The 27832-nt window shown below is 41.1% G+C and overlaps 1 pseudogene; it reads left to right on the forward strand.

The window, feature by feature from the left end:
- LOC117016366 (40S ribosomal protein S8-like) lies at positions 1-26829 on the forward strand (annotated as a pseudogene).
- Positions 26830-27832: the final 1003 nt, after the last annotated feature.

Genomic DNA, 27832 nt, shown 5'->3' on the forward strand with positions numbered 1-27832 from the left:
ATGGCCCAGAAGAAGGCCAAAAGCTATCCCAAGGCAGGAGGCACTTCAAAAAGCAAGCAGACACAGCTCCTAGGACTCAGAGAGCAGGCAATGTCCCCAAGTATAAGTAGAGGTGATGATCAAAATGCATCCCGGCTGGAAAAACGGGTAATTCCCATCTGCTCACAGTGCCCAGAGTTGTTACCCTTGGAATGGGGGGGAGGGTACCAGAGCAAAAGAACAATGCAACACAAGTTGGCATCCCTGTGCCCTGGTGGGCCCTGGTGGGGTCCAGGCAGTGCTGCTGAAATCCAGAATGCTTGAGGTGCTCAGGGCTTTTGGCAATTAGTATGAAAATATTTCGATATATTAACAGCCAGTTGGGCTGTACCGGTGCCTAAAGTCTGAATGGGAGTCCTAGGTTGGAAATTCTTTACTCTCCTCAAGTCTCAGGACCTGGCTAAAATTGAAGTTGAGGTAACATCTAAGGTGAATCCAGCTCTCAGGACCTGGCTAAAATTGAAGTTGAGGTAACATCTAAGGTGAATCCAGCTGACGAAAGGGTGGAAGGGAGGAAACCTACAAGTTGCTCCTTCTGGCTCACATAGCTCTATTCTCACTTTGATCGCACTGTATTGTAATCACCTGTTTACATATCTCCCTTTCCTCTGGACTGTAGTAAGTTGCACGTAATAAATGGCTATGAAGGGCCTCCCACCAACTGGGCAGCCAGCCAACTGTTTGTTGAATAACAGCTAACATGCATTGCATGCTGACTGTGCCAGGCCTCTCATCATCTGATCCAGACAGCACCTCGTTGGTAGTCTCATTTTTGCAACTGAAGAAATGAAGGCAGAGCGGATCAGAAACTTGCAACTATAGAAATGAAGGCAGGGCTGGTCCGGTGGCTCAGGCGGTTGGAGCTCTGTGCTCCTAACTCCGAAGGCCACTGGTTCGATTCCCACATGGGCCAGTGGGCTCTCAACCACAAGGTTGCCAGTCGATTCCTTGACTCCCACAAGGGATGGCAGGCTGCACCCCCTACTACTAAGATTGAACACGGCACCTTGAGCTGAGCTGCCACTGAGCTCCCGGATGGCTCAGTTGGTTGGAGCGCGACCTCTCAACCACAAGGTTGCCGATTCGACTCCCGCAAGAGATGGTGGGTTGTGGCCCCTGCAACTAACAACAGCAAGTGGACCTGGAACTGAACTGCACCCTCCACAAGTACGATTGAAAGGACAACAACTTGACTTGGAAGAAATCCTGGAAGTACCCCAATACAAAGTTCCCCAATACAAAGTCCTGTTACCCTTCCCCAATAAAAAATAAATACAATAAAAAAACAAAAAAAAAGGGCTTCTGTAAGCAGAAGAAAGATTAAAAAAAAGAAAAAAGAAATGAAGGCAGAGAGAATCAGAAATTTGGGATGAAGCCCTGGCGGTCTGATTCTGGAGTCTGTATTCTTAACTACTGTGCTTGATTTCAGTGGCTAGTAGGTGGCCAAACAGGTGCAAAAGTTCAGATGAATAAAGCATGGCTTGTTAAGGAATGGGGGAGACATATGGCAGCTGGAAGGGAAGTGATGGGTGACAAAGCTAGAAAGGTCAGCTGGCGTCAGATTGCAAAGGGCCTTGTAAAGCACATTTAAAATTTTGGATTTGCTTCTTAAGGTCAATGAAAAACCACCTGAAAGGTTTGAGCGCCACAGTTTCAGGGTGAGAATTGTGTTCCGGAACGCTCTCTCTCTCCGCTGTGAGAAGCATGGATTGGAGGGATTGCTCAGCTGTTATTTACTTCCTTTGTTTATTTCTGTTTTTTTCCTTCCTTCAATTTTTCGTTTTATAAAATGCCAGGTTAAAAGGATTTAACCACATCTGGGCCAACACATCTATTGGTGGGGCAAGTGGGGGCAGCACAGGTGCCCCCTATGATGGGCTGGAAAACCCCAGCTGCGATGGAGCCAATTGGTGAAGGGGAGAGTGGCAGGTTTTCCCTTCCCTTCCTTAAGGCAGCACCTTGTCACAGCTTGTATTTGATACTCTCAGTCCCACCTGATGCCAGGAGCAGGGGATTCCAGACTCCAAGATCCCCCTACCCCCAAATGACAAATGGATGTTATGTGCTCTGACCCTGAAGTGGTTTCACACAACACCTCCCAGAAACTATAAGTCCTGTCCCAGAACTCACAGGAGGAAGAAGCAAACAATTTGACTTGCTAACCTTCTTCTAGAGGTTTGACAGCATCTGTCTCCCAGAGACCTTGCTTTTGGAAAAGAAAATTCTCCTGTCTGAGATTTCAGGTGTCTTTGTCAGCCAGTCTCATGACACTGACTGTCTGCTACAGGGTAGAGGGGGCTTATCAGAAAAAATGTCCTCTGGCACCAAATGATCCACTTCTTAACTGATGTAGCAACTTAATTCTCCTTAACCTGATGCAGCCTCTCGACCAGACACACCTAGAATGACTTGTCATCTCTTGGGGTTTCCATCCCACTTCCCGGGACCTTCTTTGTGAGTCTCTCATAGAATTCTCTTTCTCTGCGCATCTGATAGATGTTGGTGGACCTCAGGCCTATAGGTCTTCATTCTTTGTTGCCCCCAAGGACAAGGGGCCATGGCCTGGCACCTGGGAAATTTTTATTAATCGGGTAATTTTAATGATTTTCATTGAAGGGTTTTGCTGTCAGCCCAGTCAGGGCAAGAGAGAGGGTTTAACAAAAATCACTAACACTGGAATAGTGATATTTCCAGAATCTCAAAAGTTTGCTGAGTCCCTGTCCCTGTTGTTTTGTGCCTGGGTCTCTTGCTAGATGCTACCTTGAAGCCCCAGAAGCCTCCTGTTGAATTTTACCTCTCAGGATGGAGCTCATTGATGCTCTCATTTGTCACTGACTAGCTATATAATCTTGAGCAGGTCCTTTGCTCTGAGTCTCAGTGGACACAATATCTCCTATTGTAAGGGTGACACTGTATCTTCTATTTTGAGATTTAACCCTTTAGTGCAATTCAATTTAACATTGTAGTTTAGCTTGGGACTTTTTAAAAGTTTTTCTTTTCTTTGCTTCCCTCCCGCCAAAACTTAATGACTCTGTTTACTATGCGTTTACCATGAATACCACTTTCCACGATTGTTTACTCCAGACTGTATGCATACCGGGCTCAATGACCCTGTTTCCTCAAGGAAACCTCCAGGACACTGACTTGAAAGAAGTTGACATCTGCATAAAATCCACTCCTAGCCCTGAAACAAACCAGCCTCTGGGAAGCACCTTTTTTCCAGGAATTGCCAGGCCAACTTCCTCTTTCCTTTGTTCTGCCTCTCCTTACAGGTCTGTAAAATCCTTTGGCCATGCTGCTAGGGGTAGGGGGTGGGCCTTTGGACACGAGTCCGCCATCCTCCCAGAATGCCGGCATTTTTAATAAACCTGCTTTTTTCCCCACCAACCTTGTCTGTCGAGTTTTGGCTTTCATGTGGTGAGCACCTGGACCTTCAGCATAGTAACTCTATTACCTATTTCCCCTCAGGCTTTCTTCTTCTTTTGAATCTCTCTTTCATTGCTCCTTTCACCTGGAGCACTCTGTTCGATGTCCACCCCAGTCTTTGCATTGCCGGCAACTTAGTCTTTAGTTTTCAGCTTAAGTATCCCCTTCTGGGAGAGGCCCTCTCTGTGTACCAGGTCTAAAATGAGCCCTCTGCCCCATTACTTCAGCTCGGTTATTTCCTCTTCCTAGCAGTTATTACAATTTACAATTATGTATTCGTTTGCTTGTGTATTACCTGTCTCATGCCTAGACTAGGAGTCTTAGGAAAGTTAGCACTGTATGTCTTGTTTCTCTCCTGGGCACCTCTGTAGAGATGATAGCCATTGAAGAAAAGCTGCTGTGGCTGAACTAGGTGGGGGTGGGCACATTCATTGTTTATTATATGAGCTTTCTCTGGCTCCCACAAGCAATCTAATTACATCGAAGCTTTTGTTTAAAAAAAATTAGTGGTAGAGAGCAGAATTCACTGAAGATGTGGAGAGACTAGGGGAAGGGCCATACTTTCCTGTCTCTACCAAGCCCTGTCCTCTGTTCTCCCCACACTCCAAATTTCTCTCTCTACTGCCAGAATTACCATCTCCCCGACCTTTGTCTCAATTGTATGCCCGCAGGGACTTTTTTCTTTTTCTCCAGATAATTAAATTACGTATAAAAGGACATTACTGAGGTTAAACAAAGCCTCCTTTGTTGCTTCCCCCGTGCTATTGTGCATACCCTGCCCCCCAGAGGCCAGCGAATGGCATTATGAATTTGATGTGTAAAGTTTTGATCCAAGATTGTGATCTTCTTGGGGATAATGACCCCACTCTCATCTTCCAGATCTCCCCCTCCCTGCAAGGCAGGCACAGGGCTCAGCAAGTATTTGCTGAATGATGGGAGGAGTGGACTTCCTGTTTTGTCTTGAGCGCTAATAATTGATTCACCTCCCGAAGAGGGGGAGGCTGTCCTGTGAGGGTTACAAGGGCAGTGCTTGCCCTTGAGGTACTTCTGATCTGATTGAGGAGACAAAGAAGTACATAAGACAGCATGTTCTCAGAGCCAAACGAAGGAACCAACTAGCACTGCTGGAGTTCAGAAGAAAGACTGCTGCAGGCCCAGGAGGTCTCATACCGTGTTTTCCTGAAAATAAGACTTAACAGGAAAATAAACCCTAGCATGATTTTTCAGGATGACATCCCCTGAACATAAGCCCTAGTGCATCTTTTGGAGCAAAAATTAATATAAGACCTGCTCTTGTTTTCGGGGAAACACGGTAGCTGAGGTAGGATTTAAGTTGGGTAGTCAAGAAAAGGAAGGTCTTTATTAATCGGAGAATAAGAGGGGAGAGCTTTGGGAGAAGAAAGCAACCCAAGCGGATCTGTGGAGGAAGGAACATCAGTTCTTTTCTGGGCACACCAGTGTCTGCTAGTTTTCTCTCTGATGTGCTATTATCTACAATTAGCTGCCAGTGTACATCTGGGCTCCCCAAGGCAGCCTGTTATTTTCCAACCACCTTTTCTTGGGATTGTGAAGGCTACCTCACAAATTGCTAGTTTCGCAAATGGCCCTAAATTGTATTTTGGGTATGTTGTATAAATCCAATGGATGTGTACTTAGGTATATGATGGGCTACTGCATAGGTAGGACCTATCCAAAAGTTTCTGTAGCAGTATTACTTTGTATTTTATTTTACAGACACTCACATAGCATTTACTAATGCTAGCATTCTACCAAGTACTTTAAAATATTTTCAAAGATTTTAAAAATTAAAATATAGTTGGCATACAATAGTATATTAGTTTCAGGTGTACAACATAGTGATTCACATTTATATACTTTGTGATGTGAACACCACACTAAGGGGTTACAATATGCCACCATACAAAGTCATTAGAATATTATTGACTCTATTCCCTGTGCTACATCTCCATGGCTTGTTCATGCACAGATACCCAGACACCACCTCATTAACAAGTGACCTACCAGGTAGGTCATTATTATCCTAACTTTAGAGAAGAGTAAAGCGAAGCGCAGAGGGGTTAAGTCACTTATGGTCATACAGCTATTAGCAGCAGAACTGGAACTCAACCAACTGTTAACCCTTATGCTCTAATATCTCTCTCTACAAAAATCCTGGATGGATAGTTGAATTAAGGCCCTTTAAATCCTGTTAAAGAAATCTTGAGAATGTTTCTTCTGTTCGTTTTGATAAACTGTTTTGTAATCATTTTAGATTTACATAGAAGTTCCAAAGATAGTACCAAGAATTCATGCACTCAGTTTCCCCTTATGTTTTTTTGTTCTTTTTTTTTAATTAAAGTTTATTGGGGTGACAGTTGTTAGGAAATTTACATAGGTTTCAGGTGTACAATTCTGTATTACATCATCTATAAATCCCATTGTGTGTTCACCACCCAGAGTCAGTTCTCCTTCCATCACCATATATTGGATCCCCTTTACCCTCATCTCCCATCCCCCACCCCCCTTACCCTCTGGTAACCACTAAACTATTGTCTGTGTCTATGAGCTTTTGTTTCTCATTTGTTTGTCTTGTTCTTTTGTTGTTTTCAGTTTTATATACCACATATCAGTGAAAGCATATGGTTCTTGACTTTTTCTGTCTGACTTATTTCGCTCAGCATTATAATCTAAAGATCCATCCCTGTTGTCACAAATGGTCCTATTTCATCTTTTCTTACCGCCGAATAGTATTCCATTGTGTATATATACCACAACTTCTTTATCCATTCATCTATCAAAGGACATTTTGATTGTTTCCATGTCTTGGCCACCGTAAATAAAGCTGCAATGAACATTGGAGCACACGTGTCTTTATGTGTAGATGTTTTCAGATTTTTTGGGTAGATACCCAGGAGAGGGATTGCTGGGTCATATGGTAATTCTATTCGTAATTTTTTGAGGAACCTCCACACTGCCTTCCATAACGGCTGCACCAGTCTGCATTCCCACCAACAGTGTATGAGGGTTCCTTTTTCTCCACAGCCTCTCCAACACTTGTTACTATTTGTCTTGTTGATGATAGCCATTCTGACTGGGGTGAGGTGATATCTCATTGTGGTTTTTATTTGCATTTCTCTGATGATTAGTGATGTTGAGCATTTTCTCATATGTCTATTTGCCATTTGTATGTCCTTTTTGGAGAAATGTCTCTGCAGGTCCACTGCCCATTTTTCAATTCGGTTGTTTGTTTTTCTGTTGTTGAGTTTCATGAGTTCCTTGTATATTTTGGATATTAACCCCTTATCGGAGGCACTGTTTGCAAACATCTTCTCCCATTCAGTTGGTTGCCTCTTTATTTTGTAGATGGTTTCTTTTGCTGTGCAGAAGCTTTTAACTTTGATATAGTCCCATTCATTTATTTTAGCTTTACTTCCACTGCCTTTGGAGTCAAATTCATAAAACGCTTTTTGAACCCAAGGTCCATAAGTTTAGTACCTATGTTTTCTTCTATGCAGTTTATTGTTTCAGGTCTTATGCTTAAGTCTTTGATCCATTTTGAATTAATTTTGGTACATGGTGACAGATAGCAGTCCAGTTTCATTCTTTTGCAGGTGGCTATCCAATTCTCCCAGCACTATTTCTTGAAGAGGCTGTCTTTTCTCCATTGTATGTTTTTAGCTTCTTTGTCAAAAATTATCTGTCCATATTTATGTGGTTTTACTTCTGGGTTCTCAATTCTATTCCATTGGTCTATGTGTCTGTTTTTCTGCCAATACCATGCTGTTTTGATTATCGTTGCCCTGTAGTACAAGCTAAAGTCAGGGAGTGCGATACCTCCAGCGTTGTTCTTTTTTCTTAAGATAGCTTTGGCTATTTGGGGTCTTTTATGGTTCCAAACAAATCTGATGATTTCTTGTTCTATTTCTTTAAAAAATGCCATTGAGATTTTGATGGGGATCGCATTAAATCTGTATATTGCTTTGGGTATATGGCCATTTTACCTATGTTGATTCTTCTAATCCGTGAGCATGGAATGTCTTTCCATTTCTTTGTGTCTTCTTCAATTTCTTTCAAAAATGTCTTATAGTTTTCAGCATATAGGTCCTTCACATCCTTGGTTAAGTTTATTCCTAGGTATTTTATTCTTTTTGCTGCAATTGCAAAAGGAATTGTTTTTTGTATTTCTTTTTCTGAGATTTCATTGTTAGTATATAGGAATGCAATGGACTTTTGTACGTTGATTTTGTAGCCAGCAACTTTACTGTATTCGTAGTTTCCCTTTATGTTAATGTGTTGTATAACCATAGTCCTTTTGTCAAAATTAAGAAACCAACGTTGGTACACTAGTGTAAACTCAAATACAGACTTTATTAGTATTACACGAGTTTTTCCACTAATGTTCTTTTTCAGTTCCAGGATTCAATCCAGGCTACCACATTGCATTTAGTCATCACGTCTCCTTAGTCTCCTCTGCTCTGTAGTTGTCAGTCTTTTCTAGGTTCTCATGACTTTGACAGTTTTTAAGAGTAATGGCCAGATATTTTGTAGAATGTCCCTCTATTTGGGTTTGTCTGGTGTTTTTCTCATAACTAGACTAGGGGTTATACGTTTGGGGAAAGAATACCACACAGTTGAAGTGCCCTTCTCATCACACGGTAACAGGGGTACATGATATCACTGGTGATGTTAACCTTCATCACCTGCCTAAGGTAGTGTCTGCCAGGTATCTCCATTGTAAAGTTACCGTGTTTCCATTTTTATACACATTTCTAGTATATACACATATTGGTTAGAAGTAAGTTATTAAGTCCATCCCACATTTGAGGGGGAGGGGACTAAGCTCTACCTCCTGGAGTAAAGGAATATCTACATACATTATTTGGAATCATTACGTAAGGAAGATTTTTTTCCTTCTCCCCTATTTATTTGTGTATTTGTTCAATCATTTATTTATATCAGTATTGACTCATGTATTTTATACTTTGGGTTATAATCTAATACTATGTTATTTATTATAGACTATTCCTTATTAAAATCCGTATTCTTCCTAAACCTTTTAAAGGTTATTGGCTTGAAAATCCAGAATTCCTTATTGTGGGTTTGTTTAAAGTACGGACCCTCTGAATTAAGTTCTGGTAGAAAATTTGAGTGGTGTGTTGTGCATGCATACACCCATTTTACAGATGAAGAAATTGAAATTTAGTGATGGTAAGTGGGTTGACCATGCTTATACAGTATGTGATGGAATCTTAGACAGGAATAGTGTCTATAGAATCCCAATAGTAGATCTCCATGCTCTCCTTAAGCACCCCTTGTGGTATGAAGCTTGTTACCTCACAAGGCAGCTCTTTTTTTTTTTTTTTTTTTTTTTTGGTTAGTACTTTATTTTTACAATAGTAGGATTTTTTTTAAATTTATTTTTAATTTATTGGGGTGACAATTGTTAGTAGAATTACATAGATTTCAGTTGTGCAATTCTGTATCACATCATCCATAAATCACACTGTGTGTTCACCACCCAGAGTCAGCTCCCCTTCCATCACCATACATTTGATCCCCCTCACCCTCATCCCCCACCCCCCAACCCCCTTACGCTCTGGTAACCACCAAATTACGTTCCCCAGATTAATTTTCAAACCCCGTGGCCATCCTGTGGTCACCGACTGCCCTCCAATCCCCTCACCCTCCCCCCCACCCCCCACCTATCCCACCCATCTAGCAACCCTCAGTTTTTCCTCATTGTCTCCCAAACTGTTTCTGATTAGTTCATTCACTTATTCTTTTCTTTAGAATCCGCAAATAAGTGAGATCATATGGTACTTATCTTTCTCTGTCTGACTTATTTCACTTAACATAATGTTCTCTAGATCCATCCATGTTGTTGCAAATGGTAAGATTTCTTTCTTCTTTATGGCTGCATAATACTCCATTGTATAAATGTACCACAGTTTCTTAATCCAGTCATCTACCGATGGGCATTTTGGTTGTTTCCATGTCTTAGCTATTGTGTATAGTGCTGCAATAAACATAGGAGTGCATAAAGATTTTTGAATTGAAGTTCTGGATTTCTCCGGATAGATACCTAGGAGTGGAATTACTGGATCATAAGGTAGTTCCATTTTCAGAATTTTGAGATACCTCCATACTGTTTTCCATAGCGGCTGCACCAGTCTGCAATCCCACCAACAGTGCACAAGCGTTCCCTTTTCTCCACATCCGCGCCAGCACTTGTTGTTTGTTGATTTATTGATGATAGCCATTTTGACTGGGGTGAGGTGGTATCTCATTGTGGTTTTTATTTGCATTTCTCTGATGGTTAGTGAGGTTGAGCATTTCTTCATATGTCTGTTTGCCATCTGTATGTCCTTTTCAGAAAAATGTCTCTTCAAGTCCTCTGCCCATTTTTTAATTGGATCGTTTGTTTTTTTGGAGTTGGGTTGAGTAAGTTTTCCATAGATTTGTGATATTAATCCCTTATCAGATATATCATTGGCAAATATCTTTTCCCATTCAGTAGGATCCCTTCTTGTTTTATTGATGGTTTCCTTTGCTGTGAAAAAACTTTTTAGTTTGATATAATCCCACATGTTTATTTTTTCTCTTAGTTCCCTCAAGCGAGGGTGTATATCAGTAAAAATCTTACTCCGGGTAATGTCTGAGAAGTTTCTTCCTATATTTTCTTCTAGGTATTTTATGGTTTCAGACCTTACATTTAAGTCTTTAAGCCATTTTGAATTTATTTTTGTATATGATGTAAGGAGGTGGTCCAACTTCATTTTTTTGCATGTGTCTGTCCAGGTTTCCCAGCACCATTTATTGAATAGACTGTCATTACTCCATCGTACATTCTTGCTTCCATTGTCGTAGATTAAATGGCCATATAGGCGTGGATTTATTTCTGGACTCTCTATTCTGTTCCATTGATCTATGTGTCTGTTTTTATGCCAGTACCATGCTGTTTTGATTACTGTAGCCTTGTAGTATAATTTGAAGTCAGGTATTGTTATACCTCCCACTTTGTTCTAATTTCTCAAGATTGCCTTTGCTATTCGGGGTCTTTTATGGTCCCATATAAATTTTAGGATTATATGTTCTATTTCTGTGAAAAACGACGTTGGCAGTTTGATAGGAATTGCATTGAATATGTATATTGCCATAGGCAGTATGGACATTTTAACTATATTAATTCTTCCTATCCATGAACATGATATGTGTTTCCATCTATTTATATCTTCCTTCATTCACAAGGCAGCTCTTTTGATGTAGGATCTCCTCTACTACTAGTGGGACTGCAGTCATCCAGGGTTCTAGCCATTCTAGTAGATGTGAAGCAGTAGCTCATTGTGATTTTGATTTGCAGCATTTCCTTGATGACTAATAATGTCCAAGCATGTTTTCATTTGATTTTTGGCCATTTGTATATCTCATTTAGAGATTTATATTCAAATTCTTTGCCCATATTTCAACTGGGTTATTTATCTTTTTATCATCAAGTTGCTAGAGTTCTATGTATATTCTAGACACAAGTTCCTTATTCTTTTTCCCATAACTTGGTTGAGAACCATGTCTGGTAGGAAAGTGCACAAGGCAGACCTTGCAGTCAAAATGATGGTGTAATAAGGCAGGAAAGAGCCTCAATCAGAAATAACTAGACATGTGGAGAAAAGACCCAGCCTGGCTTCTGAACTTTTAAGAAATCTGACAGCCCATGGAGGGCTTCCCAAGCCAAGGAGCTCTGGCTATATTTAGCTGGCTGGTTAGCAATGCTACTGCAAGTAGTTGTTAAAAATCATTTGACCATATACACACTGTATTAAGTGGTGCGTTTTCTGAGGAAAAAGCATTCTGCTCTTGGTAATTTTAGCTCCTCATCTTGGAATAATCATGCCAGTTTTAAATTAAAAAATTATTAATGACACTTGTTAAAGACGGTAAGGCAGACTTTATTCAGGTGGACTACTACAGTGGAGTTTTATAGCAGGGGAGAGAGATTGGGCTCAACTTGAAATACAAGGAAAAGTGGGAATTTGTAGCCAAGAAACAGGATTAGGCGAAGGCTGTTGATGGATGGAAAATTACTAAGAGAAAATACCAGGGGTAAAGGGGGATTCTGGCTAAACTGACTTAACAGGTTTCTTCCTGAAGGCAGGCCAGGGTGATCAGACATCCCCTGGAGGTGGGGGATATCATGAGTTATCAAATACTGATGGTGGCAGATTCTGGCTAAAAGGACTTAGCAGAACTCTTGCTAAAATTGGACAATGCTGAGAGAAATGCAGAAGCTCAAAAGTCAGGGTCTAGTTGAGAAGACAGTTAAGAAGAGCCTGACTAAAGATTAGTCAAGGAGAGACTCTTTGTCACCAGTCCTGTACCTCCATCCACCTATATTTTCCCTATCTACTTCTCTGTGGGTAATAGGGCAAAGGAGATAACAAATACTTCTCAGGGCTGTTAGGTCTGAGGGTTGCTAGGCAACCCTGGGGTCCCTTTCAATCTTTATCCTCCCCCCAACCCTCCTCCTGGCCAGGGTGCCCCTGCCTCCCCCTAATGGCCTCTGGCTGGCTGCCAGCAGTATTATGGGTCCCAGAGCAGACTCATCTGCTTGCAGTCTGGACACTGCCAAGGGCCAGGAAGAGGCAGCTCTGAGGTTGGGGGGAGGGGGTGCAAAGTTGTGCAACGCCTTAGGGTTCACCACAGCACTGCTGGTTGTCTCTGCCACCAACTCTGTCTATTATGCAATGACCATTTTTCAGGTGAGGGGAGCTGGGAGCCCTGGAGGAAGAGCTCTTATGCACTACCACTCTTTGGTATTCACACACTTCAATGGGAAGAAACTTACCTAGCAACAGACCCAGCCAATGAGGAGCCACCATGACTCAGCCAATGGGAAGCCACACTGGGAACACCCACTTTCCTCCAATGGACATTTTGTTTAGAACAGTCCCTCCCAAATCCCCCCTTTTCTCTATAGGAGAATCCTCCTCCTCTTTGGCATAGCTTGCTTGTCCCAAATTGCAATTCTCTGCTATCCCCAAATTAATTCATTTTGCTGGTAAACAACTGGCTATTTCAATTTTTAAGGATGATAGTGATAAGTGCTTACTGTTATTTTCATTGTGCACAGAAAGGAAGGCAAGCATCTTGGTTTTCAAGGGCCTGGTCCTGGTCCTGTTGATTCTCATTGAATCAACAGGCATTGAGCAACTGGTGGGTGGGTACCTCACTTACACTAGAAATTAATCCTCTTGACAACCCAGTGAAATATGTATTAGCCCCATTTTGCAGACATATCTCTTAGCAAGGCAGGGAAAAAGGTAGAGAGGGGGTAAGTGGAGACTGTGAAAAGCTCAGTCACCTGACTTCCCTGCCAGTGCCCTCTCCACTTCAGTCTGCAACACAGAGCTGAGGAAAGAACAATTCCTGGGCAGCAGGATATCAAAGGTATTCTATTTGCCCCTTTCTATGGAATCAAAGTACAACAGCCTGGAGGGAAGAACTGCCAGCAGGGAATGACTTCCTGCTTGGACCCAGAGCCATGGGTTGTGAGTTTCTTCTAAAGCTGGAATTTATTTCCCTCCTGTAGGCAGAACCCAGGAAACCAACTTATTCTCCTGTTAGCTAACCTGAGTACTCAGAAAAAAAGAAACTAGGTCCTCATTCATCACAAACTCCAGCCACCTTAACCCTTCTACCCATTACAGACGAACACAAACATTTGGCCCCTTGTGATACAGGAGAGTTAGCATGTCCCTAGGTAGACAGAGAGGTCCCTGGTGGAATAAACAAAGACAGTCATATCTTAAAACTTCAGGTTTTGAAATCACTCCTTCGCTCCAAGACATAATGTACCAACGCCCTAAGATTAATCATAAAATTCCTTTTGGCCTGACAAATGGAGCAGATCTGATAGATAAGAGTGGGTTACTTTGCTAATTCCTTTAGGATGGGCAAGCAGAACAAACCTGGTAGGCGAATTTCATTAGAAGGTGCCAGTTCCCTTCTTCAAACAGTTCCCTTCTCCAAAGAGCTCCCCTTCCCCAAGCAGGCAAGGCAAGGTATAAAAGTAGGAGCTTTTGCCTCAGTCACGGGCACCCGCCATTCGGGACCCCCTCCTGCTCGCTCGGGAGCTGCAACCTCTTCTCCTGCCTCTAATAAACTATCCTCTTTTTAAAACTCTTTGTCTCTCCCTGGTCCGTGTTTCCATTCTTCGGCTTCATGAGACACGATCCCGGCCCACACTCAGAAACTGCTAGCAGATCCAACATCACCTACATCACTTGTACAATGAGAACTTTGATTTCTAAGGAGTGAAGAATCTCTCACTCCACTCCAAACTTGAATAAATATCTACTGATCCCAAAGCAGAAGAAATAATATTTAGGAGGAAGAAATCAAGAGCAACGGAGAGTAGTGACCTTGTCACCCTAGCCCCATAGGGATCTGCCTTTGACTAATATAAGAATGGAGTCACCAAAAGTTCAGAGATTAGATCAGATGGAGAGTAGCAGAACCCAAGTCTACAAGTATTGACTCCCAGCTCGTGATTTCCCCCTCACAACTAGGATTCTCCCTATACAGAGGTATAAACTTGCCTCCTGAGATTACCAGCCAGCCAAATTTCAATGTACACTTCACCCTCCACCCTCACACACTAGATCAAAGTGAATTAAGACTTCTGGAGCATAAGGACATTTAATTTGGTAAGCCAGCTATTCGTCAACTGCGTCTTCTGCATCTTTAAATTCATATACAGACTGTCCATGTTAGGTCATGTGGTTAGGTCACATGCCTATCATTTTTAAATACTCTGAAGCAAATTACATGTTTTAAGTTAAATATCTCTTTCTCGGGAAAAAAAATGGTTCAAAGCATGAGGTAATTTGAACTTGTGAAATTGAACTTGGATTCCAAATAAGTTACAGTTTTATTAAAGAAATTGAGAAAGTCTTGTTTAATGTGGCTGCCTTTTTCTGGCAACATTTTTTTGAAGTTCTGAAGCAGTCTTATTTCAAAAAAATGAGTTATTTTTTGCCATATGAATTTTTGTTGCAATGTACCATAACAACAAACAGCTCAGATTCAGTCAATTAATCTTTTCTTAGGCTTTATAGACCTCTTCAAAGAATGGAGAAACAGCAGATAAACTTCCGTTTTACTATAATACTTTTCTCCATTCATATTCTCAGTGTATTTCCAAATTAGAAAAGGATTTCCTTCTTGTCCTACAGGCTGACATTTTCATATTTTTTCTATGGTCAACAACATGATAGGCATAAGGAGGCTATCTGCTTTCATTTCTATAAAGCAAAAAAAATCTCATTATGAGCTTCTGCCTGTTGTGAAGCTATTGAAAATGACCAAATACTTTCATTATGAAAACTTTAATTTCACAGGTAAGCAAAATGCACTCCTTTTAAGCAGTGTTGTGTCCAAGGTGTGCAGGATATTTAACAGCTAAGATCCTTTCATTTGCTTTAGTAAGAAGTTTATAGCCTGGATGGATTTTCAGAATTTACATTTGTACTGTCTGCTGAATATTCAGATAGATGACCAAAATCTAGTTTGTATTGTCTCATGTTTTCTGTGATTTCATTAATATCTTCATAGAAATCAAGAAGACAATATGAAAATCCAATTTTTTTAAATAAATCTAAGTATCTAATAGATAGGGGGAACGTTGTTTTTCTTGCTGTGATCAGACACCTTACTTGGTACGCTGTAGAAAGCAAATCGTTGGTAAGATCTATGCTGTGAGAGACCAATGTATCTGTTATCAAAGTTGCTCCCTTTTGTTCACCTACAGGACATTTGAATTGCAACCTCTGAATCAGGAAATGTACTTAGTTTCATAGCGTAATAAAAGGAATAACACAATAATGCATGTTCATTTGTGCCGTATGCCCAAGCTAACTCAGTGACCAATTATTTTCAGCAGAGCATTGGCGTCTTTTGGGGAGACATTTTTTTTAATTTATTGGGGTGACAATTGTTAGTGAAATTACATAGATTTCAGGTGTACACTTCTTTATTACATCATCTATAAATCCCATTGTGTGTTCACCACCCAGAGTCACTTCTCCTTCCATCACCATATATTTGATCCCCCTTACCCTCATCTCCCACCCCCCACCCCCTTACCCTCTGGTAACCACTGAACTATTGTCTGTGTCTATGAGTTTTTGTTTCTCATTTGTTTGTCTTGTTCTTTGGTTGCTTTGGGTTTATATACCACATATCAGTGAAATCATATGGTTCTCTGCTTTTTCTGTCTGACTTATTTCGCTTAGCATTATACTCTCAAGATCCATCCATGTTGTCACAAATGGTCCTATTTCATCTTTTCTTATCGCCAAATAGTATTCCATTGTGTATATATACCACAACTTCTTTATCCATTCATCTGTCGAAGGACATTTTGGTTGTTTTCACGTCTTGGCCACCGTAAACAAAGCTGCAATGAACATTGGAGCACACGTGTCTTTATGTGTAGATGTTTTCAGATGTTTTGGGTAGATACCCAGGAGAGGGATTGCTGGGTCATATGGTAATTCTATTCGTAATTTTTTGAGGAACCTCCACACTGCCTTCCATAGTGGCTGCAACAGTCTATATTCCCACCAACAGTGTATGAGAGTTCCTTTTTCTCCACAGCCTCTCCAACACTTGTTACTGTTTGTCTTGATGATAGCCATTCTGACTGGGGTGAAGTGATATCTCATTGTGTTTTTTATTTGCATTTCTCTGATGATTAGTGATGCTGAGCATTTTTTCATATGTCTATTTGCCATTTGTATGTCCTCTTTGGAGAAATGTCTCTTCAGGTCGTCTGCCCATTTTTCAATTGGGTTGTTTGTTTTTTTGTTGTTGAGTTTCATGAGTTCCTGGTATATTTTGGATATTAACCCCGTATCGGAGGCACTGTTTGCAAAAATCTTCTCCCATTCAGTTGGTTGCCTCTTTATTTTGTCGATGGTTTCTTTTGCTGTGTAGAAGCTTTTAAGTTTCATATAGTCCCATTCATTTATTTTAGCTTTTACTTCCATTGCCTTGGGAGTCAAATTCATAAAATGATCTTTGAAACCAAGGTCCATAAGTTTAGTACCTATGTTTTCTTCTATGCAGTGTATTGTGTCAGGTCTTATGCTTAAGTCTTTGATCCATTTTGAATTAATTTTGGTACATGGTGACAGATAGCAGTCCAGTTTCATTCTTTTGCAGGTGGCTTTCCAATTCTCCCAGCACCATTTATTGAAGTGGCTGTCTTGCCTCCATTGTATGTTTTTAGCTTCCTTGTCAAAAATTATCTGTCCATATTTATGTGGTTTTATTTCTGGGTTCTCAATTCTATTCCATTGGTCTATGTGTCTGTTTTTCTGCCAATACCATGCTGTTTTGATTATTGTAGCCCTGTAGTACAAGCTAAAGTCAGGGAGTGTGATACCTCCAGTATTGTTCTTTTTTCTTAAAATTGCTTTGGATATTCGAGGTCTTTTATGGTTCCAAACAAATCTGATGATTTTGTGTTCTATTTCTTTAAAAAATGCCATTGGGATTTTCATGGGGATTACATTAAATCTGTATATTGCTTTGGGTAATATGGCCATTTTAACTATGTTGATTCTTCCAATCCATGAGCACGGAATGTCTTTCCATTTCTTTGTGTCTTCTTCAATTTCTTTCAAAAATGTCTTATACTTTTCAGCATATAGGTCCTTTACATCCTTGGTTAAGTTTATTCCTAGGTATTTCATTCTTGTTTGCTGCAATTGCAAAAGGAATTGTTTTTTGTATTTCTTTTTCTGAGATTTCATTGTTAGTATATAGGAATGCAATGGACTTTTGTACGTTGATTTTGTAGCCAGCAACTTTACTGTATTCGTAGATTGTTTCTAATAGCTTTTTGATGGAGTCTTTCTATATATAGCATCATGTCATCTGCAAAGAGTGATAATTTAACTTCTTCATTCCCAATGTGGATGCCTTTTATTTCTTTCTCTTGCCTGACTGCTCTGGCAAGGACTTCCAACACTATGTTGAAAAGCAGAGGTGATAGGGGACAGCCCTGTCCTGTTCCTGAACGTAGACCAAAGGGCTTCAGTTTTTCATCATTAATTATGAGATTAGCTGAGGGCTTGTCATATATGGCCTTTATTATGTTAAGGTATTTTCCTTCTATACTTATTTTATTAAGTGTTTTAATCATAAATGGATGTTGTATCTTGTCAAATGCTTTTTCTGCATCAATTGATATAATCATATGATTTTTGTCCTTTATTTTGTTTATGTGATTTATCACATTGATGGATTTGCGGATGTTGAACCATCCTTGTGCCCCGGGGATGAAACCCACTTGGTTGTGATGAATGATCTTTTTAATGCATTGTTGTATTCGATTTGCTAGAATTTTGTTTACGATTATTGCATCTGTATTCATCAGAGATAATGGTCTGTAGTTTTCTTTTTTTGTGTTGTCCTTACCAGGTTTTGGTATCAGGGTAATGTTGGCCTCATCAAATGAGTTAGGGAGTACTGTCTCTTCTTCAATTTTTGGAAGAGTTTGAGCAGGATTGGTATTAGATCCTCTTTGAAGGTTTGGTAGAATTCAGTAGTGAAGCCATCTGGTCCAGGACTTTTGCTTTTGGGAAGGTTTTGGATGACTGATTCAATTTTATTACTGGTGATCGGTCTGTTTAGATTTTCCAGTTCTTCATGGTTCAGCCTTGGAAGGCTATATGTTTCTAAGAACTTGTCCATTTCTTCTAGGTTATTGAATTTCGTGGCATATAATCCTTCATAGTATTCTTGGATGATCCTTTGTATTTCTGTGGTGTCCATGATAACTTCCCCTTTTTCATTTCTGATTCTGTTAATTAGTGTCTTCTCTCTTTTTATCTTAGTGAGTCTAGCCAAGGGTTTGTCAATTTTGTTAATCTTTTCAAAGAAACAGCTCTTCGTCACATTAATTTTTTTCTATTGTCTTTTTGTTCTCTATTTCAGTTAGTTCTCTGATTTTTGTTATTTCCATTCTTCTGCTGACCTTGGGTTTCACTTGTTCTTCTTTTTCTAGTTCTTTAAGGTGTAACATGAGATTATTTATTTGGGATTTTTCTTGTTTCTTGAGATAGGCCTGTAATGATATACATTTCCCTCTTAAAACTGCTTTCACCGCATCCCAAAAATTTTGGTAGGATGTATTTTCACTGTCATTTGTTTCTGTGTATCTTTTGATCTCTCCTCTAATTTCTTCTTTGACCCAGTCATTCTTTAAAAGTTGTTTAATCTCCATGTATTTGTGTTTTTTCCTGCTTTCTTTTTGCAGTTGATATCCAATTTCGAAGCATTATGATCAGAGAATATGCTTGATATGATTTCAATCTTCTTAAATTTGCTGAGGCTGATTTTATCTCCCAATATATGGCCTATCCTTGAGAATGTTCCATATACACTAGAAAAGAATGTATAGTCTGATGTTTTAGGATGAAGTGCTCTATATATGTCAATTATTTCCATTTTATCTCATGTGTCATTTAGGGCTGCTATTTCATTATTTATTTTCTGTTTGGATGATCTCTCCATAGCTGTCAGTAATGTATTTAGGTCTCCTAGTATAATTGTGTTTTGGTCAATTTCTCCCTTTAGTTCTGTTAGTAGTTGCTTGGTATATTTCAGTGCTCCCTGATTGGGGGCATAAATATTAATGACTGTTATATCTTCTTGTTGTATAGTCCCCTTTGCCATTATGAAATGTCCATCTTTGTCTCTTGTTATCTTTTTCACCCTGAAGTCTGTTTCATCTGATATCATTATGGCTACACCTGATTTTATCTGGGTACCATTTGCTTGGAGTGTCAATTTCCACCCTTTCACTTTGAGTCTATGCTTTTCCTTGTAGCTGGGATGTGTCTCTTGGAGACAGCATATGGTTGGGTTTAGTTTTTTGATCCAATCTGCTACTCTGTGCCTTTTTACTGGTGAGTTCAGTCCATTTACATTCAAGGTGATTATTGATATGTGAGGATTTCCTGTCATTCTATCTTTAGTTTTCTGGTAAGGCTGTGTCTCCATTGTTTCTTTGCCTTGTTGTTCTTGTCTATTATTTCTGTATGGTGGTATTCTATAATCTTTCCCTCTGTTTCTTCTTTTATTACAGTATGTATTTCAGTTCTGGATTTTTTTGAGTGGTTTTTCTTTATGTAAAAGAAAGTTTGATATTTAGAGTATTCCATTTTCTTTAGCACGCTTACTTTCTCCATTTCCATATTCTTGATAAGGCCTTTAGTCTCCCCCTTTTTATGTTTTGGTTGCCACAAATTGTCCCTGTTGATGGTGGTCAAATAGTCTCCTTTAGTATTTCTTGTAGTGCAGGTCATGTATTAGAGAATTCCCTCAGCTTCTGTATGTCTGGAAAGGTCTTTATTCTTCCTTCATATCTAAAGGATATCTTTGCTGGATACATTATTCTTGGCTCGTAATTTCTCTCTTTCAATAGTTTGAATATTTGGTTCTACTCTCTCCTGGTTTGTAGAGTTTCTGCTGAAATATCTGATGATAATCTAATGGGCTTTCCTTTGTAGGTTACTGTCTTCTTTTTCCTGGCTGCCTTGAGGATTCTTTCTTTGCCGTTGATTTTAGGTAGCTTCAATACAATGTGCCTTGGAGAAGGCCTGTTGGGATTGAGGTAATTAGGTGTTCTGTTTGCTTCTTGGATTTGACGATCCAGTTCTGTCCACAAGTTTGGGAAGTTCTCGTCAACAATTTCTTTGAATATATTCTCTGTTCCCTTCTCTCTTTCTTCTCCTTCTGGTATGCCTATTATTCTTATATTGCTCTTTCTGATGGAGTCAGAAAGTTCTTGTAGAGTTCTTTCATTTCTTTTAAGTCTCAAGTCTCTTTCTTCTTCCATCTATGTAATTTCCAAGTTTCTGTCTTCTATGTCACTGATTCCTTCCTCCATCTGGTCAACTCCACTACCTAAACTGGTTATTTCAATCTTAATTTCTTCTATTGAGTTCTTAATCTCCAGAAATTCTACTTGGTTCTTTGTTAAAATTTCAATCTCTTTCGTAAAATGCTCATGTTGTTCTTTCATTGCATTTCTGAGTTCATTTAACTGCCTTTCTGTGTTTTCTTGCATCTCGTTGAGTTTTTTCAGAACTGCAATCTTGAATTCTCTTTCGTTTAAGTCACATATTTCCGTATCTTTAAGTTCCTTTTGTGGAGACTTTTCACTTTCTTTCTGAGCTGTCTTGTTGCCTTGGTTATTCATTGCAATTACTGATTTATTATTTCTCTTCCTAGACAGCTACAGGAGTGGCCTCTGCAACAGGTTGATAGGAAGAGGTCTTTCTTTTGTTTTCCAGTACTTGTTGGTAGAATGTTTTATTTTCTCTCCGACTGCAGCCTTTTATCTCTCACACGGTAGTGCTATGTTTTCTCTGCACTATTCCAGCTTCTCACACAATGGCAGGATTCCCTGGGAGACGGGCTTCTCCTCTGTTGATAGTTCACTTGGGTCGCAGGGCGCAGTGTCCGTGTGGGTATGCAGAGAGCTTTTGAAGTTCCAAAGCTCTTCTTGCACCAGATTCAGAGTCCCTGTGTTTCAGCAATTCTGTTTACTCCTGCAGGGATCCGCCCAGATAGGTGGGGCCAAGGGCAGGGTGAGTTGTGGCCCAGAGCAATGGCGGCGACCACCACCACAGCCGGTCCTGCTTCCACAGCTCCCTCCCCTCTGCCAGAACTAGTTGGGCTGCGAATGTGTGTCTGCGGTCCACAGTTCTCAGAACAGCAAATATTCTGTTCTTTTGATCTGACCCTGCTACTGTTCCGCTTCTAGCCCCGGGCAGGTGGGGGCGGGGCGAGCTCTGGGAGGGTAGGGAGGAGGCGGCTAGTCTCAGTGACTGAGGCTTCCATTCTCTGGGGCAGTGAGGCCTTAAACCACCGTTTTCAGTCTTCTTCCCTCAGTCTTTGCTCCGAGGTCTCTGCTGTGATCGTTGGATTCAGCCATGTTATATGGTGCCCCCTCAGCCCTGCGGGCCATAAGCGGATCCCTAGCAGTCCGAGTCCTTCCCTCTCCCGCAGCTGCGGTAGCTCTGGGATGCAGTGAGCTCGGAGCACTGAGCCAGGTCTGCGTCCTGCGCCCGCCCGTGTGACTCCGTCTCTGCAGTTCTCCGTTCCCTCCTCCCACGCTGGCGCGATTCACCCACCTTTCAGTGAATTCAGTAGTGGGCCTCTTTGCCTTGCCTGTGTGCTGTGCAGGGAGTCCTTTGTGGAGTTATTGTTGTTCGATTAGTTGTAAATTCCAGGGGAGCTTTACAGAGGCTCGCCTCACGCCGCCATTTTGATGACGTCCTCATCCTGGACTTTGAGATTCAGTCTCATATGTACTTTCACATGTCCTTCTCCACCATACCTAATCCCAAATTATTTTCTCTGTATTGTATAGTAGTTTAGGTTGTTTACCTCCCCAATCCAGTTGTATGTGGTCTTCAACTGTCACTAAAGTAACACAGTAGTTTAGCCTTCTTTTTCAATGATTCTGGCATCAGTATTGTAATTGTTCTCATTTTCATTATTGTATTCTTACAAAACATGGTATTATGGGCTGAATTGTATCCCTCTAAAATTCGTATGTTGAAGCCCTAACCCCAGTACCCCAGAATATGACTATTTGGAGGTAGGGACATTAAAGAGGTGATTAAGTTAAAATGAAGGTGTCAGTGTGAGCCCTGATCCAATCTGCATCTGTATAAGAAGAGGATATTTAGACACACAGGGAGACACCAGGAGTACACACACACACAGAGGAAAAACCATGTGAGGACACAGTGAGAAGGTGGCATCTACAAGTCAAGTAGAGAGGCCTCAGAAGAAATCAAACCTACCCACACCTTGATCTCAGACTTCCCCACCTCCAGAACTGTGGGAAAATAAATTTCTGTTGTTTAGGCCACCAGTCTGTGCTATTTTGTTACAGCAGCCCTAGCTGATTAAGACACATGGTGACAATATTCACAATGATAAAGGTTAAACTAGCACTATTTCAATATAAATTACAACAGTTGATGAACAGGCAAAGTCAAAGACTATTCATGCTCACAATTACAATGCACTTAAGTTGCACACTGAAATGGCATCAGTTGGAGTGACACAACAACAAATGATCCATTATTGTTAACTGAAAATCATGGTTGTCCCTATCAGCAGTCAGGGGAGGGAAAGCCAAAACGACAGAAAGAAGACAATCTGCAACATATCTATTTCACACTAAAAAATATGTTTTCAGCCCAGTTTGGAAGCTACCATATGGATTTTGTAGTTTTCCCCCAATCTTCTGCACCTATCACTGAAAACTGGGACTTTTCAATATTCACAACAACCATATGAGGTACATGCATATTATTATTATCCTTATTAAAACTGATAGACTGAGGCACAGAATGTTTAAATTACTTGTCCAAAGTTACCACAACTATTTACCATTGACACTGGAGTTTGAATACAGGAAATCTGCCTCTGGAGCCTATATCCTACCACTATTCTACGTAGCCTCATATATTAAATATTTCCAACCTAGTGCTGCCTGAAAGAAGGAAGGCAGATCATGCAAAAAGTGGCTTGAAACTAATCACTTATCGTTCTTTGACACATTCTTGCCCTTTCACCAGAACTGTTCCCCTGCTAGGAAATGGGCTAGAAACCACAAATTGGCCCAATACCATGCAACAGCAGAACAGAGGGGAAAAAAATGAAGGACTGGATGAGATGACCTGCAAGGTGAAGGAAGCCAGAACTAGACTGAGTAAAGCACAAGAAGCCTATCCTCTGTGAGCTCGCAGTCTGTGGCAGACACTTTTGGCAGACATTCTCCTATCTTTTTGCTAACAAAACCCCAACATTGATCAAGTGTCCAACAGAGATCTCTTGATCTCAAGGAAGGTGGGCCAGCACTCCTAGGAGATGAGCCATGATTAGTTTATGACAATTACAGCAACGCTGTTTCCCTTCACCAGTGATTGGCTCCAGTTCTGGCCAGAGAAGAATAAAGGTAGGTCATCTGGAGGACTTCTCGGACAGGTTTACATCCCCTTCTGGTGACTCAGATGACTCCCAGAAGACTTCCCTGTGGATAGCATTAGTGATATGAGACTTAAAGTCAGCATAGAACATGCAATCCTTGCAAATGTGCAGGACAGAATATAAATACCACTAAAGCCCAAGGTAAAGCCTAAAAGGATGGGAGAGGTTGAATGGGCAGATGGGGAAGGGGATTACAGAAAGATGCTAAATGGCAGGACTGAGCATAGTGAGCTTGGCCAGGGGATGAGATACTATGATAAATCCAGCTTGTATCATGCGCTCGTCATTCTTATAGCCCAAAGAATGGAACCGATTCCCAGAAAAAAGATAGAAGAGGTAGTGGACAGACAGAACAATGGATGACCATTATTGGGATCCTCCACTATTTATAGTATTTCAACGCTTTCTCATACTTGATCTGCTTTGAGGAGTCTTACAAACCCACAATCCCAATCTCCTTTCTCTGACAACTGAACCCCTTCCATTCATAAAGGTAGGATCCTGGCAGCCAAATTGATTGAACCATACAGGATCCCTGGTCCAAGCTGGGACAACCAGATTCCATCCTGTGAATAGTGGATTGGAATTCAGAGATGCTAATCAGTCACTGCTGGACACTTAAACTTAGGTCTTGTAAACCCACAGGCTGTGGAGGAGCTCTATATAGTCAAGTTATGGAAAAACAGATAATTCAGGATTGCAAAGTGAAGACTGAAGTGGATATGGAAAGACAGAAGACCACATGGACTGAGAGGGTGATTAAAAGAAACAAAGAACTATCTTGATTTCTGATGACTTTCCAGTTTATGGCTTTAGTCTCTTCTGAAACATGGCCATACTTACTGACCTTGTGTTCCATGAAACTCCCTATATCCTATAAGAAGCCTTCCTCACACTTTCAACAAAGATAAAATCAAAATGGACCATAGATTTAAATGTATAATGTAAAAGTATAAAACCTTTTGAAGAGAACACAGGAGAAAATCTTTGTGACCTTGGGTTAGAGGAAGAGTTCTTAAATATGACATCAAAGTTAATCCATTAAAAAATAGATAAATTGAACTTTTTTAAATTAAAAACTTTTGCTCCACGGAAAAACCTTGTTAAGAGGATGACAAGACAAGCCATGAGAAAATATTTGCAAATCCCAGATCCAACAAAGGACTCAAATACAGAATATACAAAGAATGCTCTAAATTCAACATTAAGAACATAATTAGGGCCGGCCAGGTGGTGGCTCAGGTGATTGGAGCGCTGTGCTCCTAATTCCGAGGTAGCCGGTTTGATTTTCACATGGGTCAGTATGCTGCGCCCTCTACAGCTAAGATTGTGAACAACAGCTCTCCCTGGAGCTGGACTGCTGTGAGCTGCCGGAGGTTGGCATGAGCTGCAGTGGGCTGCCGTGGGCTGCTGTGGGCTGCTGTGTGCCTCCATGAATGACCAGTGGCCAGCGTGAGTGGCCAGCAGCTGGTGAGAGCTGTCCTGAGCTGCTGTCAGCTGGCAACTGACTGCCTCAGCGGGGGAGGGGGAGGGAGTGCAAGGCTCATAATACCAACGTGGGCCAGGGAGCTGTGTCCTACACAACTGGACTGAGAAACAACGGCTTGAACTGGAGTGTGACGGGAAAGCGGAAGAAAGGGGAAAAAATTAATCTGAATTGAAAACTGGCAAAAGACTTAAGAGACACTATACCAAAGAAGATGATATGGATCCCAAAGAAGATGATATGGATCTATAAAACACATGAAAAGATAGTCAACATCACTAGCCATTAGTGAAGTGCAAGTTAAAATCATAATGAAATATCACTACACATCTATTAGAATGACTAACATCAAATATACTGGCAATACTAAGTGCTGACCAGAATACGATGCAGTTAGAATTCTCACACATTTCTGGTGGGAATGAAAACTGGTACTCTGGAAAGGAGTCTGACATTTCTTACCTTGGGACCTAGCAATTGCACTCCAGGGTATTTATCCTAGAGAAATGTAAGCTTATGTTCACACACACAAAAGAACCCTGCATGTGAATATTCATAAGAGCTTTATGTGTCACAGCCAAAAACCAGAAACAATTCAACATCCTTCAATGGGTGAAATGATTAAACAAATTGTAATACATCCATACAATGAATTACTAATCAACAATAAAGAGAAACAAATTACTGGTACAGGAAACAAGAAGAATGGATCCCCAGGGACTTAAGCCGAGTGAAAGAAAGCTAATCTCAAAAGGTTACATACTCTGTGATTCCATGCATATAACATTCTCAAAATGACAAAATGATAGAAAAGAAAGGGAGTTTGTAATTATAAAATGGCACCATAGAGAGTTTCTTTGTTGTGACAGACCACTTCTGTCTCTTGATTGTAGAGAGGGTTATATCCAGCTACACATGTGTTAAAATGTAATAGAATTAAACACAAAGTCATAGCAAAAAAACGAGTAATACAAAAACTGGTAAAATAATGAGCCAATTCATTTCCTAGTTTTGATATGCGCTTTAATTATGTAATATGTCACCATTAGGGGAAACTGGGTGAGAAGGCGCAAGACTTCGCCATGCTAATTTTACAACTTCTTGTGAATCCATAATAATTGAGAAATTAAAAGTTTTTTAAAAGAAAGAAAACTCTCTTTCCAACTGGAGCTGAGCCACGGGCATCTCAGGACAACTGGCACAAGTGCCACAAAACTGGGGACAAGAAAAAGTCCTATCACAAGAAGTGAAAATATGAGTTGGGATGCTCTGCTGCCAACACTAAGATTGGTCCCCGCAGCATACACTCAGTCCTTGTGCAGGGAGGCAACAAGAAGTACCTGCATTGAGGCTGGGTGTGGGGAAATTCTCCCAGGGCTCTGAGTGTTGTACGCACAAAACAGGGATTATTCATGTGGTCTACAATGCACCCAACAACAAGCTGGTCTGTATCAGCACCCTAGTAAAGAACTGCATGGTGCTCATTGACAGCACACCCTACCCATAGTGGTACAGAGTCCCACTGTGCACTGCCCCTGGGTCACAAGAAGGTGGCCAAGCTGACTCCTGAGGAGAAACAGATTTTAAACAAAAAACGATCCAAGAAAATTCAGAAGAACTATGATGAAAGGAAAAAGAATGCTAAAATCAGCGGTCTTCTAGAGGAACAGTTCCAGCAGGGCATGCTTCCTGCATGCATCGCTTTAAGACCAGGCCAACAGGACGGAGCAGATGGCTATGTGCTAGAGGGCAAGGAGCTGGAGGTCTATCTGAGGAAAATCAAGGTGCGGAAAGGCACATAAATCCTTCTCCCTTCTACCTTATTCCATGTAATAAAGGTGTTTTGTCACATGATATATAGATGATGTGTTACAGAATTGTACACTTGAAACCTATGTAATTTTACTAACAACTGTCACCCCAATAAACTTTAATTAAAAAAAAAATAGATGGGTCATCAAAATGGTGGCCTGAGGTGAGACTCTGGAAATCTCTCCTGGAATTTACAACAAACTGAAAAACTATAACTCCACAAAGGACTCCCTGCACAGCAGACAGGCAAGATGAAGAGTCTCACTACTGAATTCACCTAAAGGTGGGCAAATTGCACAAGCAGGGAGGGAAGGGAGAAGTGTGGAGACGGAGCCATGCTGGCTCAGGACGCAGACCAAGCTCAGTGCTCTGAGCTCGCTGCATCCTGGAACTACTGCAGCTGCGGGAGAGGGAAGAACTCTGACTGCTAGGGCTCTGCTTGTGGCCCACAGGGCTGAGAGGACAGCATATAACACGGCTGAATCCAACGCTCACGGCAGAGATCTCGGAGAAAAGACTGAGGGAAGAAGGCTGAAACAGTGGTTTAAGGCCTCACTGCCCCAGAGAACGGAAGCCTTAGCCACTGAGACTAGCCGTCCCCTCCTTACCCTCCCAGAGCTCACCCCGCCCCCACCTGCCTGGTGCCAAAAGCAGAACAGTAGCAGTGTCAGATCAAAAGAACAGAATATTTGCTGTTCTGAGAACTGTGGTTCGCAGACACAGATTTGCAGCCCTACTAGTTCCAGCAAAGGGTACGGAGCTGAGGAAGCAGGACCGACTATGGTGGTGGTCGCTGCCATTGCTCTGGGCCACCTCTCACAACTCACCCCGCCCCTGGCCCCACCTATCTGGGTGGATCCATGCAGAAATAAACAGAACTCCTGAAACACAAAGCAGTTCTCTGAATCTGGTGCAGGAAGAGCTTTGGAACATCAAAAGCTCTCTGCATGCCCACAGGGACACGGTGCCTTATGACCCAGGTGAACTATTAAG

The sequence above is a fragment of the Rhinolophus ferrumequinum genome, chromosome X (genome assembly GCF_004115265.2).
Source record: "Rhinolophus ferrumequinum isolate MPI-CBG mRhiFer1 chromosome X, mRhiFer1_v1.p, whole genome shotgun sequence".
Lineage (NCBI taxonomy): Eukaryota > Metazoa > Chordata > Mammalia > Chiroptera > Rhinolophidae > Rhinolophus > Rhinolophus ferrumequinum.